A 6547-nucleotide genomic window follows, 5' to 3' on the forward strand; every position below is an offset into this window, starting at 1 on the left:
CTACACCGCCTCCAATACTCGTCGGATGTGGCAGGGCTTTGCAAACTATTACAGACTACAAAGGGAAGCACAGCCGCGAGCTACCCCGTGGCACGAGCCTACCAAACGAGCTAAATTACTTCTATGCTCGATTTGAGGCAAGTAACACTGAAACATGCAGATTCAGCTGTTCCGGACGACTGTGATCACGCTCTCCGTAGCCAATGTGAGTAAGACCTTTAAACAGGTAAACATTCACAAGGCCGCAGGGGCCGGCTCCGAGCATGCACTGACCAACATGCATGTGTCTTCACTGACATTTTCAACCTCTCCTTGTCTGAGTCTGTAATACCAACATGTTTCAAGCAGACCACATAGACCCTTTGCCCAAGAACACTAAGGTACCCTGCCTAAATGACTACCGACCCGTAGCACACACGTCTGTATCCCTGAAGTACTTTGAAAGGCTGGTCATGGCTCACACCAACACCATTATCCCAGAAACCTTATACCCACACCATTTTGCATACCACCCCAAACAGATCCACAGATGATGCAATCTCTATTGAACTCCACACTGCCCTTTCCCACCTGGACAAAAGCATTATATGTAAGAATGCTATTAATTGGCTACAGCTCAGCATTCAACACCATAGTGCCCTCAAAGCTCTGCAACTGGATCCTGGACTTCCTGACAGGCCGCCCCCAGGTGGTAAGGGTAGGTAACAACATATCCCCTCCTGTACACCCTGTTCACTCATGACTGCATGGCCAGGCACAACTCCAATCCCATCATTAAGTTTGCCAATGACAGTGGTATGCCTGATCACTGACAACGACGCGGCAGCCTATAGGGAGGAGGTCAGAGACCTGACCGTGTGGTGCCAGGACAACAACCTCTCCCTCAACGTGATCAAGACAAAGGAGATGATTGTGGACTACAAGAAAAGGAGGACCGAGAACACCCCCAATCTCATCGACGGGGCTGTAGTGGAGCAGGTTGAGAGTTAAGTTCCTTCGTGTCCACATCACCAACAAACTAACATGGTCCAAGCACACCAAGACAGTCGTGAAGAGGGCACGACAAAACCTATTCCCTTCTCAGGAGACTGAAAAGATTTGGCATGGGTCCTCAGATCCTCAAAAGGTTCTACAGCTGCACCATCGAGAGGATCCTGACTGGTTGCATCACTGCCTGGTATGGCAACTACTCGGCCTCCGACCGCAAGGCACTACTAAGTGTAGTACCAAGGGCGTTGTTAAAGGGGGGAAAACATGAATGATTCAAGGGGCCCCTAAATGTTTAGAAAATTATTTGTTAATCTTTTTTTTTATTTTATTAGAAAAAAAAATCTGTGATGAAAATTAAAACGTATAACCATAATCAGATCAGGCATCTCTACCCAACCATCCCGTTTGTACCTCCCCATAATGCACATGGTTTGGTCCATTCTCCATGAGGAGAAAAAAAATACAGCTGGTCTGACAGTTGCTCCGGCATGTAGCCTAAGCATTCAGGAGAGATAACCACTATGCCCCCCTCAAAAACAAATATCGGGTTTCCAAAAAATGAAAGAAAACAAAGACAAACGCAGCTAATGTCACGATCGTCAACGGGACTGAGAGAGGACCAAGGCGCAGCGCGTGGAAAGTACATCTTTTATTTTAAAGAAGGAAAAAACAAAACAGACGACCGTGAAGCTATACAAACATCAGTGCTGACACAAAACACTTCGACATAGACAATTCCCCACAAACAGCTAAAGCCTATGGTTGCCTTAAATATGGCTCCCAATCAGAGACAACAATAACCAGCTGTCTCTAATTGAGACCCAATTCAGGCAACCATAGACTTTCCTAGAACCTACACTCAACCATAGACACAGCTAGACATATTCACTCAACACAAACCCATACACTACACCCAACACCCCCTTTACCATATAACCACCCAAAACCGACAAAACACAAACATTCCCCATGTCACACCCTGACCTAACTAAAATAATAAAGAAAACAAAGAATACTAAGGCCAGGGCGTGACAGCTAAATTCAGGATAAAAAGAGCTACCACTACCAGCTATGGCTAGCTAATTAGCTATTGTGTAGATATTATTATAACTGTATTCCCCAATATTTGCGTGATATTTGTTTGCTAGCTAGACTAAAATTAAAACCTAACATGTAGCCTACCTACTGTAGATGCTACCACTACTACTGCTGTAGACAAAGATCCCAACGTGTGTCTACTACATGAAGTTGAATCAGCGGACCTTGGAGGTGAGGCTGTTGTTTTGTAGTAGCTGCAGCATAACTAAACCATTTTTAAATTGTAAAGTTGGGCACATGATGACCTAGACACACTTTTTTAGTAGGGTAACCTGTTACGCTCCTTTGTAGAATTAACGGACCAAGGCGCAGCGTGTGTAGAGTTCCACATGTTTAATTAAAGAAACTCACCAAAACAATACAGAAAAAAATGTAATGTGAAGTCAAATGCAGTGCTCACAGGCAACCACACACAAACAAACAAGATCCCACAAAAACAAACCCAGTGGGAAAAGGCTGCCTAAATATGATCCCCAATCAGAGACAACGATAAACAGCTGCCTCTGATTGGGAACCAACATAGACATATAATAACCTAGATAACCCACCCTAGTCACACCCCGACCTAAACAACATAGAGAATAAAAGGCTCTCTATGGTCAGGGCGTGACATAACCTTTGTAGGAGCGAATATTAAACCTACAATTCCCTTTGTTTACTCACTTCCTAGAGAGCTCCAGGTAGGCAGAATCTCAGCAGAAAGCTGTCAGACAGACTCTGACGCAGAGGAGAGCAGGGAGGAGGAAGAGGAGTTAAAGAGTAGCAGCAGTGCCAGTGAAGGAGTGACAGAAGAGATTGAACAAGCAAGTAATAAGGGAAAGGAAGAGTATGGACAGATTTGAAGTGAGGAAGATGAGTTTTTAGATGATCCAGAACAGTGGTCAGAGAAAGTACAAGACCATGAAAGAGAAGCTATTGTTCGCAGACTAGCCAACAGGTGTGGTGAGGAGACAGAACTGTATAAAATCATGCCCCCAGACTCAGAAAGCAAGCCATTCCCCAACTATTTACAGTACAGTATGTCAGCAAACGAAAGAGAAAAGGTGTAGAGACTGGCTTATTTATGTAAAGGAATTATTATATTGCATTCCACGTGATCTTTTTTCTCATGAGCAAGGTAAACCTTCACCCAGTTCTCTGAATAGTAAGGATGGAGTAAGGATGGCTATAAGATATCATCAGTGAAATGGCGGAGAACGTTTGACAAACTACCAGAGCATGAGGATGGTGTCTCACAAGAGCTGTTACTGGAAATTGAAAAATCTGCAGCATACCATAACAGCTACAGGTATAGACAGTCAGCTGCAGAAACAAATCCAGTCAGAAATGTATAAAAACAGAGCACTTCTTGAAAGGATTTTGGATGTGACACTGTACTTAGCATCTAGGAATCTGCCATTCTGGGGGAAATCACTCAATCTTGATGATGTGCATAATGGACATACCTAGCCTTACTGGAACTGTTGTCAAAATTATGACCCGCTATTACGTGAGCACTTACAGAAAGTCAGGGACAAAAAGAAAGGAGCACGACTGACTCATTACCTCACAGCCCTGGGAGACAAAACGAGTTCATAGGAATATGGGGTCAAAGGGTTTTGAAAACAATACTTTATGAAAGAGAAGATGTAATCTATTACTCGGTTGTATGTGATGCAACTCCAGACATTTCCCATACTGAGCTAAATGTATTATTGGTGAGATATGTATACAAAGATAAAGTTCAGGGAACAGGTGAATGGGAAATAATTGAACGTTTTCTTGAATTTAAAGACTTTGCTAGTTAGACAGGCAGTGAATTTTCTGAAATGATTTTGAGTGCATTGGAAGGGCAAGGAATTGACATAGCAGATTGACATGGTCAAGGCTATGATACTGGTGCAAATATGTCAGGGAAAGTGAAGGGAGTTCAAGCACACATATTGCAAAGGAATCCACTGGCCACGTACTCACCTTGTGCCTCCCATACTCTTAATCTTGTGGGTATACATGCAGCTCAGTCATGCCAAGAAGTATCAACCTATTCTGGCTGTGTGAATCGTCTTTACAATCTGTTCAGTGCCAGCCCAGACCGATGGCCATTCAAGGAAAAGACTGGCTGCTGTCTTAACCGCCTTTTAGACACTCGATGGAGTGCAGGTATTGCTGCGGTCCGACCAGTGGCAACTCATTTACCGTCTATCATCAAGGCCCTAGACATGCTTTTTGCTACCTGCAGCCTGACAAACGAAGCCAAATCTGAGGCAAAAGGTTTGAAAAGCTACTTCATGTCTTTCAAGGCAATCTTCCTGCTCACTTTCTGGGTAAAAGTTTTGCAGTGTATTGAGAATAGAATTCTTCAGTCAGGAAGTATTTCTCTGGACACTGAAGCAGCTCACATTAAGACACTACAGGAAGAAATACAGGCTCTGCGTAATCAATGGGACGCTCTTCCGGCAGAAGCCTCCATGGTGGCAAATGAAATGGGTGGAACTACTCAGTTTCACAGTGAACAGAGGAGCCGCCAGAAAAAAAGAAAACGTTGAGACTGAAGATGACAGAGCAAATGAACAGAAGTCAGACACAGGATTTCTCAACACGGTGTTTTATGTGGCTCTGGATAGTATAATCATTCATTTGGACATGCGGTTCCACACGATTGCAGCTATATATGATGAGTTTCACCAATACTTACATTTAGGAAAATGACTGAAAATCAAATGTGTATATCTTGCCACAAATTGAGAAACAAATACTCCTAAGATCTCACAGATTGTCACGTTCCTGACCTGTTTTCTGTTGTTTTGTATATGTTTGGTTGGTCAGGACGTGAGCTGGGTGGGAATTCTATGTTGTGTGTCTAGTTTGTCTGTTTCTATGTCAGCCTAGTGTGGGTTCTCAATCAGAGACAGATGGTAGTCGTTGTCTCTGATTGAGACTCATATATAGGAGGCTTGTTTTGTGTTGGGATTTTGTGGGTGTTTGTTACCTGTCTCTGTGTTTGTGTTCTGCACCAGATAGGTCTGTATCGGTTTTGCACATTTGTTATTTTGTATGTTGTTTGTAGTGTTTCACTTGTGTTTGTATTAAACATGTTTAACACTAGCCGCGTTGCATTTTGGTCCTCTCCTTCACCCCTGGAAGAAAACCTTTACACAGATGGATTTGAAAATGAAGTGCGAGATTTAAAGACGATATACAGTGCCTTGAAAAAGTACTCAACCCCCCCCATTCGCGTTTTTCCTTTTTTGTTGCATTACAACCTGTAATTTAAATAGATTTTTATTTGAATTTCATGCAATGGCCATACACAAAATAGTCCAAATTGGTGAAGTGAAATGAAAGAAAAAACTTGTTTAAAAAAAAATATATACAATAACAAACATAAGTGGTGCGTGCATATGTATTTTGCTATGAAGACCCTAAATAAGATCTGGTGCAAACAATTCCCTTCAGAAGTCACCTAATTAAATAAATAAAGTCCACCTGTGTTCAATCTGTGTCACATGACCTGTCACATGATCTCAGTATATGTACAACTGTTCTGAAAGGCCACAGAGTCTGCAACACCACTAAGCAAGGGGCACCACCAAGCAACAAGCAGCACCATGAAGACCAAGGAGCTCGCCAAACAGGTCAGGGACAAAGTTGTGGAGAAGTACAGATCAGGGTTGGGTTATAAAAAAATATCAGAATCTTTGAACATCCCATGGAGCACCATTAAATCCATTATTAAAAAATGTAAAGAAATGGCACCACAACAAACCTGCCAAGAAAGGGCCGCCTACCAAAACCCACGGACCAGGCAAGGAGGGCATTAATCAGAGCGGCAACAAAGAGACCAAAGATAACCCTGAAGGAGATGCAAAGCTCCACAGCAGAGATTGGAGTATCTTTCCATAGGATAGGACTACTTTAAGCCGTACACTCCACAGAGCTGGGATTTACGGAAGAGTGGCCTGGGAAAAAATGTTGCTCAAGAAAAAAATAAGCAAACACATTTGGTGTTCGCCAAAAGGCATGTGGGAGACTCCCCAAACATATGGAAGAAGGTACTCTGGTCAGATGAGACTAAAATTGAGCTTTTTGGCCATCAAGGAAAACACTGTCTGGCACAAACCCAACACCTCTCATCACCCCGAGAACACAGTGAAGCATGGTGGTGGCAGCATCATGCTGTGGGGATGTTTTTCATCGGCAGGGACTTTGAAACTGGTCAAAATTGAAGAAATTATGGATGGCGCTAAATACAGGGAAATTCTTGAGGGAAACCTCTTTCAGAGATTTGAGACTGGGATAGGGGGTTCACCTTCCAGCAGGACAATGACCCTAAGCATACTGCTAAAGCAACACTCGAGTGGTTTAAAGGGAAACATTTAAATGTCTTGGAATGGCCTAGTCAAAGCCCAGACCTCAATCCAATTGAGAATCTGTGGTATGACTAAAATATTGCTGTACACCAGCAGGAACCCATCCATCT

Source organism: Salvelinus fontinalis, chromosome 32 (genome assembly GCF_029448725.1).
Source record: "Salvelinus fontinalis isolate EN_2023a chromosome 32, ASM2944872v1, whole genome shotgun sequence".
Lineage (NCBI taxonomy): Eukaryota > Metazoa > Chordata > Actinopteri > Salmoniformes > Salmonidae > Salvelinus > Salvelinus fontinalis.